Source organism: Pelodiscus sinensis, chromosome 17, assembly GCF_052426305.1.
Source record: "Pelodiscus sinensis isolate ZL-2025 chromosome 17, ASM5242630v1, whole genome shotgun sequence".
Lineage (NCBI taxonomy): Eukaryota > Metazoa > Chordata > Testudines > Trionychidae > Pelodiscus > Pelodiscus sinensis.
In genome coordinates, this window is record NC_143068.1 from 8,839,640 (window position 1) to 8,854,836 (window position 15,197).

Here is a 15,197-nt window from a genome sequence, read left to right on the forward strand (position 1 = left end):
CTTTGTTTCTCTTTTTTTCTATATAATTGCCCATCTGGTGGGTGTGGGATGTCTTGTAAGATGAGAGTGACTTCACCTGTTGGGAAAATGCCTGTGGCTTCTTTCTCTTGATTGGCTAGTTCACCTTTTATCTTCCTCTGGGCTTATGCGAATATTCATCTGTCTCCTAACAGTCTTTCAGTACATAAATGTTCAGGCTACTAGAAAAGACCTCACCCCATGTGTTGCTATTGGGAGACTCCTCATTTGTGCCCACAGGAGTCATCCCTTCCCCCATACTTCTGAAATTTACCCCTCAAGACCATTGCTACTGTAAGTGGTGACAGACTAGCAGACACAGAAATTCTCTGCAGAGAAGGATGTAGCGAGGGATGTTTCATGTTGTGTGCTGGAGGATTTCTTGGAGATTCATCCTTAGCCCCTGCAGCACACAGGAGATCAATTAGGAGCTAGCAGACAGACTGCAGTTCCACATCCCAATACTGTATATTTCTTTATAAAAATTCAAAAAGCTATTGAAAAATTGGAGATGCACAAATAGTGACCCAAACTATGATGCAAATTGCTTAGCAGCAATGAATATTTATATTGTGGTAGCATCCTACCTTAACTGGGGCTGCCTTATTTAGGGAGGCTACCCCTTGATTATGATGCTTTGATGGGTCTTATTCATGTGTGCAAAGTTAGGTAAAGGTTTGCAGGATCTAAGCCATCACCCCTCTGTGCCTCCATCTGTAAAATGGGAATAAAAACTTTCCTTCATCAGAGGGGATGTGGGGACATAATTACCACCTCGAGTGAGGCTCCCGTAGGCTGTTCTAGAGCCCCAAAGTGGGTGGAAATGACATTTACATCCATTTTAAGGCTACTTTATGATGCCACAGTGGTGTGAAAGGTGTAATGTAACTAAAGTCAGGCCTAGTGAATAGGTCAGATGCATCAGTGACGGGTAGAACTTTTATTCCAAAACCATTTTGTTGGGAGATTCTGGACTGCTACGTGGTGGGTCACCGTGAAAGATTTTAGAATGTCAGTACGTGGTGGTCGCATAACTGGGTAGCTTTGTACATGTGGATGTTCTGTTCACTTTGTATTGGTAATCCTTCTCTGGATTGCTATGATTCTGAAGCAAATCAGTTTCACTTTCTTTTAATAGATGTTGGTATCCTATCATATATATTGTGTTTTTCTGTCATCCATTTTGAGCCTTCTTCTCGTTTTCAACAAAATATATTGGAAAATAAGCACATAATGGGAAACATAAAAGGAAGAGGACTTGCTCAAAGGGGTTTGCATGGTTTAATTCAGCTATATTTTAGCAGAAGTGAATGATTTTCATTTTCCCAATATCCCTGAAGTCTGAAAAAACTCCCTCTCTCTTTCTTTGTCCTGTGGTGAAGGAATGATTTTAAGGTTGCTCTTGAATGGAACAAGGTTTTTGAAAACTTGTCTCTCTCCTTCCACATTTTTCATTTGGGAAAACGCAATGTACTACTAGTCATCTTAAAGCAGAAATTTTTGGATCATGCACTGCCCTTCATTAACCCCAAATAGGCAGACATTTTTTCAACCCCCTTCTCTCCACACAAGACTATAAAAGCTTGTGTGCTTGTGTGCTTTTTAAATTGAAATGCCAGCATAACCACGTTGTCTTATTTTTTAAAATGTACATTAAAATACTGATGGTGAAAACTTAGACATGCTACAAACAGTAGAGGGCAGTGCATATTTACAAAATGGTTCTGAGAATCTTGTGGATGGTGGTGCTGGTTTGTTTGTTTTTTAAATCTTTCCTAAATATATATACACAATTGCCCACTAGCTTCTGTACCTCACAAGAATATGTGGATTTTGTAGAACATCAATTAAAAACATAAGACACCTGCAAAAGCCATTTGGATACGTTCCCAATTACAAGGAATATTTTGAGGAGCTATTGAAGAGTTATAGTTAAGTGCATATCAATAAATAATAATCATAATGATTAATTGTGGTTTGCTTTTATGAATTATCTTTTACTCAAGGATCGTAGGGATGTAAAAGTGTAACCATTTAAATGGTTAACTGAGAAGCATCAGCTTATCAGTTTCCCTTGCAGTTACATGCCCGTTCCCCAGAAGGAGGCCTTGTTTCCATTACTGTACATGCTGGCTCCCCGGGAGGAAGCACCCCTCCCAGAGAGGCGTGGTTGTGGGTTCAGCGATATAAAAGACACTTCCCTGTGAGCAGGGCTGGCAACCCCTGCCAGGCCTGCTCCTGGAGAGCCCACAGCACATGTAACTGTGTAACCACTAGGATTTTTAGTGGTTAAACTTTTAAACAACTTTTTACATCCCTAAACGTGCTTGGGGAGACTTGGCAAATATTACTATCTGCATTTTACAGACAGGGAAGTGGAAGAACAGTGAAGTTAAGTAACTTGCTCCAGTTCACGCAGGAGCTTGGGCATAGTGAAGCATTGGCCCAGCCTCCTGATTTTTAGGCCACACCTTTAATTATCAGGCCTGTTAAAAAGGGGGAAGCTGTAGAAGGCTTTAAAGGAACTGAGAACTAGAATGGAAGAGCCATAAGAGGAGGTAACTTTTAATGCAAATATTTGCTATAATACAACCGCCTTAATTCTGTTTTACCAATGTAAATACCCAATGGCCTCATCCCATATTTTAGTCAAATGTAATCACAAAGACGTCTCACATTATTAAGACTTCACTACTTTTACAAAATAAATTGCAATGCATTTATTAGTCATGTAAAAAGTATGAATAGTAATATTTAAAACTAAACCACAATTGCCCTAAGATGGTGGAAAAGATATGCCATTTCCTTTTTTTTAATTTTTTTTTATTTTGTATTTACATTTGATGATTCAGCCATGATTCAGGAAGGCTCTCCCTCACCACGCCATGGAGTCAGCCTCTCCTATTGGAGCTGTTCCGCTTTGTACAAATAATTAAATAATTGTGGTGCCAGAGGGAACGTGACAGACGCCATGGGTTTGTCTACACCCCAATAAAACATCAGGGACTGCCCAGTTCACCTGATTTGGGCTCATGGAGCTATACAGTTGTTCTGAGGACTGTTCCCTTTGTGGGGGTCTCAAAGTCTGTGCCCAAATGTCAGCACTGCACTTTTATAATTCTACAACCCCAGCCTGAGTCAGCTAGATGGGTCAGATGCAGGATTTTTATGGCAGTGTAGACATACCCTGACTTTGTCACCCAATAAGTGAGGCACCTGGCACAAGCAATACATGGTAGCACCCAGGAGATGCACTGCTCCCCTGTGCTCTGCCAAAATTTTGATTCCTAAATGGGGTACTCCCTCATGCCCTCTCCTTGTTCCTCTGGGTAGCCCTCCCGGCATCTCCCCTTACAGGCACCACTCTGGGAGATAGTGCTTCAAGTCCCTATTTTGGATCAGAGAGAGCAGGGACTTGAAGCTGGGTTTCTCACATGGCAGGTTTTGGTTTTGTTCCTGTGTGGAATGAAAACTAATGTTGAAACCTCAAACGAACACCCTCATCACTGGCTTATCGATAATTCCGTCTCTGACATTTGTCTTGTTTTGACTGGAATTTCTGGTCTGGTCTGGAGAAACCTGGAGGTTTTCATTGAAACGGAGACATTTTGGCCAAATAAAGTTTTGATTCTGACTAATGGAATTTTCCACCAGAAAAACATTTCACTGAAAAATGACTTGCCAACAGTGTTCATGAGAACTGGGATTTGTACTTAGGGTGGGAACATGATGGAAGGAGATATGGGAAAACCCTGGAGTGCAACTTTTAACTAGACTGGGACAATGTGGTAGGTCATGAAATTTGGGGTTTTAGAAGAAGGAGCACTAATTAAAGCTTTTTGTTGTCGCTGTTCCCATTTATGAGTGTCACTTTCCTGCCTGCTGGCCTTATCCACATTCAGCTCCCTTCAGTTCTGAATGGCCAGCTGATTGTCATCCTGGAGCAGAACAACACCCAGGCTCCCCTTTCCTTTGGGAGCTGAGGACACCATCTCTCTCTCATCAGTAAAATCTTTGATGGTGCCTGCCTCTTGGCAGCACCCATCGGAGCTTACCAGCTAGCACTGATAGACCAAAAAGCGTCACTGTCTGACAGGAAATTCCAAAGTGTTCATGCAAGAGTCCACTGTGAGAAGGCAGTGCCTTCCAATCTAGCGAATAGTAACAAGGTGCGTTGAAGTGACTGTATGTTCACTGACCACCAAATTGCTTCTTCAGGCTGAGGGGCAAAAAAAAAATCTTGCTTTGATTTCTATTCCCCCTCCCAAAGGTTCTTTTATTTTTTTGTCCCATCACAATGCATGTTAATACATGTGAAGAGCACTTCTCCTTCCCAGTCAATATTTGCATTCAGGACTTTCCACCTGCTTAAAGTCTTCCCACAGTCTGATAATTGATCATAATTTGTAATTAATCACTGGATTTTTCAAAAATAAAATATAATAAAATAAACAATAAAAATAAGCAAAGCCAACGTGTGCTCAAAAATTAATTATGAATCAATTGTCCAGTGAAAGAACTTTACAAATATGAATTAATTAAGCCTGCCAAACATACTGTGAGTTGGTTATATGGTATCATAACCATTGCATATATGATGTAAGCTAAAGTACAGAGATGTGGTTTTGAGACTTACCAAGGAGTCCTAACTCTCAGTCTCTTCGCTTAAGAGTGCCTCCTGAATACTCTATTAAACTTAGGTAATGCTATAAACTGCCCTTTACTGTACTAACTGAACACCTCACCATTTTAAAAGTATTTTTTCTATTGTAATATTTACAATAATGTTGATTCAGCGTGCCATGTTAGGCCACACCTGGGGAACACAGTCTCTATTAAAGGAGAAGTTTGAAAAGCACAGCAAATATCTGAACTCCTGCTACAGGAAGTGTCTTCAGAATCTTACTGTGGTTTTGAAGAACGGGAAGCTAACTTATTTAGTCCCGATGAATAAAACAGACTCAATAATCATATTCGGAACACTTGGAATCACTAAGCATGCTTAGAATTCAAATAGAAGAGGAAGTGTGACTGGATGCCTATCACATTGCAATTACAGTCAGCCTCTTGTGGAACTGTAAAGAATTATAGTATGAGTCCTGGTCTTCCACTTCCTATTTTGGAAAGAAAAATAGTCAACCCCTCCTCCCCCGCCAAGGAGTGAAGAGAAATTTGGGGCATGAAGGGACTTTGGAAACATCTGTACTTACTTTATCTTTCTGTTGTGAGTAATTTTTCTACTGGTTCACCTGTCTACTGTATATGAACAATTAAGTTGGCAATTTGCTAGAAATCATTGTTACTTAACTTAAGCATGGTGACTGTGTAAAAACAACTGAGTTACTGCTGTGTTGTTGTATGATTGCTGTACACCATTTAGAATGTGTATAACATTGCTAAACTGTTTGACACAATAAATTTGGCCTGGTTCCTTTGATCCTGATCTGATGTTGTGGTCTTTGGGGTCTATTGTACCAGCTATCTGCACAGAGCTAGTACAATATACAGAGGGGAGAAGCACGCAGCTGAATGAATAACATCATTGGACAGAGCAAGATACCTGTCAGGACACCACGCTGGTGACTTCTGACAATGACAGAAGGTTCCACAGCAGTCAAGACTTGGACAACTGGGATGATAGTTAGGAATAGCAGTGGGGAATGGCATTTGGGAAGGACAGTTAAAGAGTGAAGCTGGAAACTGGGCAGCTGCGAATTACCCTTTCCCTCCCTGCCCTCTCTCAATAGGACTGTGCTGACTTCTGCCAGAAGAAAATTAACAAGACCCCTTTTGACCTCCCACCTTCGTCCTTATTTCCTCCTCTTTGATTTTTTCCCCTCCCAACAATCACCTACTTTGTTCTGCCTTTGACATTGGGGTGTCTCACCTGCTCCAATGACAACCTGATGGAGAAGAAATAAGAGTGAAAATTGTGTCTGTAAAAGCAATGTATTCAAATATGGATCCACAAATAGTAGCATGTCTTGTTCATCAGCATATAGTTACTACATGGTGTTGCCATTTTTGAGTTACTGCAATATCCCAATAAGAACATAAGAACGGCCATAATTGGTCAGACCAAACACCCATCCAGCCCAGTATCCTGTCTTCTGACACTGGCCAATGCCAGATGCCCCAGAGGGAGAGAACAGAACAGGGAATCTTCAAGCCATCCCTCTCCTGTCACCCATTCCCAGCCTCTGACAGAGGATAGGGACATCATTCCTATACATCACGGCCAATAGCCGTTGATGGACCAAACCTCCATGAATTTATCTAGTTCTTTCTTGAAACCTGTTAAAGTCCTGGTCTTCACAACCTCCTCTGGCAAGGAGTTCCACAGGTTGACTGTGCACAGAAAAATTTCCTTTTGTTTGCTTTACATTCTTAAGCTACTGACACATCCTAACAATCATCTCTCCACCTTGTTGCAGTTTTTTCTATGATTATTTAACCATAGTTTCAGAATTGGGAATTTTAGAAAGGGGAATCCTAGAATCACATGGCACTTAAGAAAAGCAACCCTCTACATAGACTTATTGGGGAATTGAACCCAGTACCGCTTGCTCCCAAAACCAAAGTCATGCCCTTAGACCAACAAGCCATGCTAGAAACAGGAGATTGGTTACAACTGAGCAGTTGGTGAGGAAAAGAGGAAAACTACAAAGAGTAAAGTGAAGGTGGCAGAACTCCCAAGGCTGCTGGAGACAGGGAAGAGTCAGGGCTCAGAAGTTAACAGAAAGAGCATGGAGATGGTGTGAGAAAACTAGCATGTGTGAGAAAAAAACATTTTAGGGAAGTAAAAGAGAAAGGAAGTAAGAGGGTAAAGAGGGCTAAACAAAAAACCAAAAACAAAGGAGAAATCACCTGAAGCAGGGAGCAAGTGAGAGCACAGAAAGAAAATCAGACACTAAGGCTACGTCTAGACTGGCATGATTTTCCGCAAATGCTTTTAACGGAAAAGCTTTCCGTTAAAAGCATTTGCGGAAAAGAGCATCTAGATTGGCACGGACGCTTTTCCGCAAAAAACCCCAATCGCCATTTTCGCAATCAGAGCTTTTTTGCGCAAAACAAATCTGAGCTGTCTACACTGGCCCTTTTGCCCAAAAGCTTTGCGCAAAAGGACTTTTGCCCGAACGGGAGCAGCATAGTATTTCCGCAAGAAGCACTGATTTCAGACACTAGGAAGTCAGTGTTCTTGAGGAAATTCAAGCGGCCAGTGTAGACAGCTGGCAAGTTTTTCCGCAAAAGCACGTGCTTTTGTGGAAAAACTTGCCAGTCTAGACACAGCCTAAGGCTATGTCTACACTACAGGGTTTTTCTGGGATGTAGACTGGGATACCCAGGGAATGTGTCTACTCTTCCACTTTTTTTTGCAGAAGAGCAGATGCGCTCTTTCAGAAGCCCTGTCTTCCTCCTCCCATGAGGAAGAAGGGTTCTTCCAAAAGATGGGCCAAATTTCAGAAAAGCCTCTTCTGAAAAAACTATCGGAAAAAGGTGCGCAATTTCTGTACCTTTTTCCAATAGATCACCGTAGTGTAGACATAGCCTAAGAAATCCAGCAAAATGGATGAGAGCACTCCTAGTTACCTCTCAGCACCAAAGGAGCATCCACACTGCACCTTTAGCTCGAAATAAGTTGTGCAATTTGAACTACTCAAATTGCATATCTTATTTCGATCTAATTTTGAAATAGCTTATTTCAAAAATTTCAAAATAAACCGCTATTCCAAAACATCCCTTAATCCTCATGGAACGAGGGTTACAGGGACATTGGAAAGACACGCCCGTTATTTCAAAAATTATTTCAAAATAATGGGCTTGCTCAAAAAACGTGGAAAAGTTATTTCGGGATACCGACAGTATCCTGCAATAGTGGCGCTGTCTAGACGTATCCTTAAAGTGCAAGGAGAAACATTCTGACATGCCTTTCCTTTCAATATAAGGATAAAGGGCTAGATTATGTCTGCACGGGGCTGGCTGCACAAAGATGACAAACAGGGTGAAATCCTGGTTGGATTAACATTAAAAAGTAATGCCAATAGAGCCAGTTCACCCGCAGAATTGTCCCCACCCCCTTCCTAAAGGGCTAAGCATAATTACAGTCTTTGTTCTCCCTGAGCACAAGAACTGCTCTTGGGTATTGCAGCTCCTAGAAGAGAGTGAGAAGAGTGAGTATGGGATACAATGGCTTAATGACACAAATGGACTGTAAAAATGTGTGTTTCAGACTTCCCTATCCCAGAACAATCCTTCCAGAGGTAAAGTGCACCTGAATCAATCGCTCCCCTTAGCTCTTGGATAAGGATGTTAAGAGGCAGATAATCCACTAATCGTGTAGTCAATAACATTCTTATCGACTACACAATTAGTCGATAAGGGAAGGCTGCTGCAGTTTAAATTTAGTAGGAGCCGGGCTGCCTGAATGCCCAGCTTTTACTACATTTAAACTGCAGAGCCACAGTAGAGGTAGGTCCTGGACCTGCCACGAGCCACTACTGAGCCAGACTTGCTCAGTCCCAGCTTGTGCTGGGTTCAGCAGCTCCTGTCTGCTACCTCCCAGAGCCTGAAGGCGTGTGGCCACTGCCAGGGCAAGTGTCCAACCCCCAGCATCCCTGCGGCACAGCTAGGGCCTGGGCAGGAGGCCTGGGACAGAGATGCAGTGTGTGATGTCTCCTGCCATAGAGGGGTCACATGTTTTCCTTTAACCATCTCCATTTTCCTTATTCATTTAAAAATCGTATTGCATTTTAATCAATTGTATTTGCTTTGAACTCAATGCAATGACCAATGGCTCAAGTCAGCGTCCAGTGCACAGAGAGTAGCAGCCTTCAACTTCCTGAAGGGAGGTTCTAAAGAGGCTGAAGAGAGGCTGTTCTCAGTGGTGACGGAGGGCAGAACAAAGAGCAATGGTCTCAAGTTACAGTGGGGGAGGTCCAGGTTGGATATTAGGAAAAACTATTTCTCTAGGAGGGTGGTGAAGCAGCAGAATGGGTTATCTAGGGAGGTGGTGGAATCTCCATCCCTAGAGGTTTTTAAGTCTCGGCTTGACAAAGCCCTGGCTGGGTTGATTTAGTTGGGATTGGTCCTGCCTTGGGCAGGGGGCTGGACTTGATGACCTCCTGAGGTCTCTTCCAGCCCTATGATTCTATAAGTACCCCAGAGTGGGGATGCCTTAGCCCCTGCCCTAGGGGAGCACATAAAAGGTGGGAGTTGAGCCCCCCAGGAATCCTGGGCCCAGACTTGTTGGGGTTTCAAGGACTCTGACACACAGAGTCAGAGAGGTCTCCGGGTAAAGGAAGCAGAATCTAGGACTGGGATCCTTTCGCTGGCCCATTTCACTGGGCTGGAGTGGAAGCCAGGAAAGTTCCCCTCAATAGTGGGACCATTCTCCCGCTTATACTTACATGAATCCTCCCTCAAGAGGATGGAGGTTCCAAACTGCAGAAGGGGATGCAGTAACTTATTACCTGTCAGCCTGTACCTTCAGGGCAGTGGAAGTATCTGACGTTGCTTAGCTGGCCCCCTTTCCCTGCCTCTTATAGTCTATGGAGCCACACTGTCATTGAATACTATGGGGCTCTCTCAATAGATCTGGAGCTGAGACAAAGGTGCCACAAAGAAGCTGTGACTTTTTAGAAGAAAAGGGAACTCCATGCTATCCCACCACAATTAAATCAGTGGCCCTTTAGCGAGATCGAGAGAAAAAAAAACACATTGTTTTTTATTTTATTCATTTTCACTTAAAACACATGGCACTGCTACTCCAAACATTTGTTTAAAAAAAAGTACCTGATGCCACTCTTTAAAGAAAAAAAAAAAAGCTGCCATCAGCTGGTGACTAATGTTAGTGCTACCATTCAGCCATTAATTTTTGTTAAGGAAGGATTTGTCAGGCATTGTTATCAATCTAATGGAGCTCATCCTGCTTTCTCAGTGGTGGAAAATCAGCCATCAAGGACCACAGAACTGGCAGTTTTCTAATTAAATTGTGCTATCGCTTGGAACTGGTTTATTTTTTTACGGTGGCAAGCCCAGCAGTCTGAATGATATTTGGGTGACGGGTACAGAGGGACATTCTTGCATTACTTATGTTCACAACTCATTTCTCCCTGTGCAAATAAAATGACAATAAGACCTCTCTGACTCAAGAGATAACTCATAATGGGTGCAGGACAGATGAGGGAGAAAGAGAAGGTGAGACAGAAAGCCAATATGAAAGACATCAGACAGAATGTGAAGAAGCCGAGGTAGAACATGGGTGGCCCTGTCCTAAGACACATGACAAAGATGGGGTATCCTTATAATGTAATGGAAAGTAGAAGTGATGATAAGAACAAGAGCATCAAGGATAAAGCTGGAGAGATAGAGTGGATGTCTGTGGAAAACCTTACTGGTCATAGCATATCCATCTGAGCATCCTTTGCTGCTGCACCATGACCAAGGGCTGCCTTGCAATGAGCAACATACGAGTTTGAGGATGATTATGTGAAAAGGTCAACAGGCAAATCAGAGTCCCTCCCCTGCATTCACAGAACAACATGGAAACAACCTGAAAACAGGGCGGCGAAAAGGAAAAATGACATCTAGTATGTGGTGGTGTCTGCTTTTATTGCTGGCATTAAATTATGAAAATCTTATTTGGGCCCATTCCTTTGTCATATTCTATCAAAATTGTAGAATACAGTCTTCTGCGCAGTATTCTTTGATATCATCCTCCTGGTTCAATACAGAATAATCTGCTGCAAACCCCTATGACAGCATAATAAAAAAACATGTCTTGATTTTTGGCAACTTACACAACATTCTTGTGAAATTTCAGATCATTTTAATGGATAAGAGGGAAACAGTCTCCTAAATCCTTTCTGGTATAGTCCTTTGTTTCCGTATTTTCTCAAATAAAATGTATTATTTTCTATTGCACCAGGCAGCCTAGGTGAAGTCATTATGCAACTCTTTCCAATTGGTTTTATTCTGAATCTTCTGGGTGTTTACCTAAGCTGTGGATGGTTTATCTTATCTGTGGGTTTGAAGTAGATTTTTGTAAATGGCTTTGTTTCCACATTATGTTCCACTTCTGTCCTAAAGACAGGGCAAAACTGTTCTTGAAAGTTGCAGGGAAAAAGCAATAGCTCTTGTTTTTCTACTGTGAATGAAGCAATAGTCTCATGAAATAGAACATATAGGCTGTGTCTACACTGGCAAGTTATTCTGGAAAATTAGCCGCTTTTCCGGAAAAACTTGCCAGCTGTCTACACTGGCCGCTTGAATTTCCGGAAAAACACTGATGATCTAATATAAAATCATCAGTGCTTTTCCGGAAAAACTATGCTGCTCCCGTTTGGGCAAAAGTCTTTTTCCGGAAAACTGTTCTGGAAAAGGGCCAGTGTAGACAACACAGTAGTGTTTTCCGCAAAAAAGCTCCGATCGCGAAAATGACGATCAGGGCTTTTTTGCGGAAAAGCGCGTCTAGATTGGCCACGGACGCTTTTGCAGAAAAAGTGCTTTTGTGGAAAAGCGTCCTGCCAATCTAGACACGCTTTTCTGAAAATGCTTTTAACGGAAAAATTTTCCGTTAAAAGCATTTCCACAAAATCATGCCAGTGTAGACGTAGCCTATATACATAAATTAAATAGTGGAGCCAACCTCATGCTTAATCTATATGACTTGGGGGAGAGAGGGCAAATATGACTCCATGTCATCTTTACACTTCCTCTAAACCAGTGGTCACCAACCAGTAGACTGGGATCTACTGGTCGATCTCGGAGCCTGTGACAGGTGATCCTGACTGGTTTGGCCAAGAGACTATCATCAAGGGCAGGCACTTCAGCTGCCCCTCCCCACACTGCTGCGCTTCTCCTGCCCTTTGCCTTGGAGCTGTCCCCTCAGGAGCCTCCTGCTTGCTGTGCAGGGGAGTGAGAGGAGGGTGCTGATGTTAAGGTGCTCCCTCTCCCATTCTGTATCCTATCTCCACAGAGCAGAGAGGGGGCACAACAGTTTGCTGGCTGCTTTTGGGAGTGGTGCAGGGCCAGGGCATGGGTGAGCCTGCCTTAGCCCCACTGTACCAACCCCAAGGAGCCACCTGAGGTAAGCAGGGCCCAGCTGGAGACCACATCCCAAATCCTACCCCAGTCATGAACCCTCCTCCTGCACCCCAAGGCCCTGCCCTTGCCCCAAGCAGCCCTGCAGCCAATCACCCTCCCAAAGCCTGCACCTAGAACCCCCCTCTGGCACCTCAATGGCCTGCCCCAAGCTCAGCTCAGAGCCCCCCCTCACGCTCCAAATGACTTAATTCAAGACCAGAGCCTGCACCCCAACCCTCTGCCCCAGCTTGGTGATAGCGAAGAAGGATGGGGGAGGGAGGGAGGAGGGAGTGAGCAGGGCAAAGGCCTCAGAGAAGGGGTACAAAGGAGGCGGGGCAAGAGCATTTGGGTGTGAGGTAGATCTCGGATTGCACTTCAATTCAAAAAGTGATCTTGTGCTTAAAAAGGTTGAAGATCACTGCTCTAAACTCACAGCATCTGGGGGCAAAACGAGCCCACAGGGCCAGTTGGAGAAACAGCTGGACTTTTATAACTTCTGCTGGCTAGAATAGTCCTCTGGGCTTTATACCACCCCAGAATTTACAGGGGGAATCTGCTGAGAATTCTTGTAAGGTCCTTTGCACTTGGTGCCACAGACTTGGAAAATCACTACCTCACTTGGATGCCATGAGGCTGAATTAATTGATGATTGTAAAATGCTTTAAAAGCCTTGGATAGAAAGTGCTACATTATTGAAAAAGACTAAGGGCCAGCTCTCCGCTGTGTTTAAGTTCTGCCTGCATGCAGCAAAATGCAGGGCCAGCCTGAAGCTGGTGATCACTCTGTAATCTTGAGCTGTATTCCTGGGTGCAAGTGTGTCATGGAATCTTCCTTAGTTAGACATTCTCCGTGTCCTATCTCAGAATGCTTCTGTACTGGGCAGAGCCACCTCATCAGCCTTCTTCTGGCAGAGAGTTTCGTTCTACTAGGGGAACTCTTAATGGGGCATTTTCAGTCCTTCAAGTCTCCTTTGCACCATGTACGTGTAAGCAGTGCAAAGTAGACTGAGCAAACTGAAGAATTTGGCCCTATTCCTCCATGATAGTTGTAACTTCTGCTTTTTCAGTTCTGGAATTCCCTACTCATAAAAAATAAACATGAGTTTATGGTTATCGACAGAGATCTTTAACCTGGAGGGACGGTGACCTTCCCTACTGTCCCCTGGGCTGCAGTTAACTCTGGTGGTTCCTCCAGCATTTGTATTTTCATTCAGGGACTGAACCCTAAGCCTAGTGAAGTCAGTAGAAAGACCCCACTGGCATCAACAGACCTTAGAATAGAGAATTGGGAAGGGGTAACTTTTTCTCTGGCTTTTCTTCATTTTCTTCTCCTACCCCACCCTGCTAGTAGTAACAGCAGTAGCTTCTTCTTCCAATTCTGTCTTTGAAACTCTGTTCTTATAAGTCAAACACCTTCTCTCCCATTCCAGGACCTCTACAGAGCCTAGACTTTCAGCGTTGCCAAATTGTATACTGAGTTGGAGAGATGGGCAAATAAACACAAAAGAAGGAGGGGGGCTGTGACGTCGTGGGGATGGTATTCACTCTGGTTGTTTTGTTATACAATGCGTGATTCCTACTGTTCTGCGCTGCTCTGTAGTGACTGTGTGTGTGTGTGCGTGTGTGTCTGGTGCCCAATGGGGGGTGGGATCTTTTTTGAGGACTCCTGTGGGAAGGCAGGTAGGGAATGTCCCTGGCCTTATGTCACCTGATCCGAGGGGAAATGCAACCAATGATAGTCAGATAACACCTTAGGCAGGACAAAGAAGAGGTGGGGCAGCCTGGAGAGCTGTGACCAATTGCTGGGGAGCGGGATTTAGTTTTCGGCTGCCGTGCGGAGAATGGGCAGGACTGTACTGAATACTTCTGGTTCCTGTCACAAGAAGTCCGTGCTACGCTGTGTCCCTGTCCATGAATAAGCCTTCCGTTCTACTTGCTGGCTGAGAGTCACATCTGGCTATGGATGGGGGTGCAGGGCACGGTGACTCCCCCATGCTCCGTGACAGTGGCCAAACTAATTATCACTTGCAAACTAATCCTGAATGAGAACTCAAACATCCAGAGGTGAAAGACTCTGCATCAATTCCCTGGCTGTAAAGAAGACATGAAGAAACCAGACCTTTCACAGAGCAGGGAAGAGGAAGGAGGGTCCTTTTTCAACTGTAACAGCAGACAGGAACTCCAGATCGATCAGGCTCCTTGAGCAAAAATTACACACACCTAAACATATACATTTTGGAACCTTTAATGGAAGGAAACTTCCACCACTGCTACCTGTCTTGTATCTGTAACTGAAGGAAACAAAAGACAGGATTATGCAGCACTTTAAAGGCTAACAGGATGGTTTATTAGGTGAGTTCTCTAATGTGGCAGTTTTCATGAGCACTACAATACACTTATTTTAACAATCAAACAATACAGAAATCGCAGATAGGATTTACTATAACTACCTTCTGGTATATAAAAAACTTGACCAGCTTTATCAGAGTTCTGCTAAATTGAAGATCTGTGTTCCACAATGACATTCAATGCTGAAAACATGCGATTTGGATCATGGCCCAGTTCAACCGTATCCCAAAATACAAAAGATTTCCAACAGCCATTTGCTATAGGTGGTAAAATATCCTATTGTTAGTTACTAGAAATCAGGTTCTTGAGTGGATTTTTGACTGAAGCAGGATTGGGGTATGAAAACTATGACATGCCCAGCTACCAACATCAGCTTTAATTTGGAAAAATATACCACAGCAGGGCATCTATTTCTTTTTTATTTTTATTAATAAAACAATGGGCCAAACCCCCTCAATAATATGCAACAGATTATATATCATCTCTTAGCTTCAACAATTAGACAGTATACAAACCTCAATGGTCTGATCTTTGATTTCTTTTTTAGGTGCATTGTTTTTGTCCGTGTCCAGATGCTGTAGGTGTATGTTGAGGAATCTATCAAAAGAAGGTATCTGCAGGCTAAAAAGGAGCTATACTCAAAGCACATCAGTAGTTATAAGCTCGATACCTTTCGTCACCATGCAATTTTGACAGGTGCCCCTCCCCCTGACGTCACCTACACCCGCCCTCCTCATGACGTTAGGA

The 15,197-nt window shown here is 43.3% G+C and overlaps 1 long non-coding RNA gene across 1 annotated transcript; it reads right to left on the reverse strand.

Annotated features, from left to right (window-relative positions):
• Positions 1–10,610: 10,610 nt before the first annotated feature.
• Positions 10,611–15,197, reverse strand: LOC142818834 (uncharacterized). The gene is made up of 3 exons (XR_016347021.1): positions 14,966–15,197; positions 14,221–14,392; positions 10,611–10,770 (listed from the first exon to the last, which is right to left on the reverse strand). It is a non-coding gene; the product is annotated as an uncharacterized LOC142818834 (long non-coding RNA).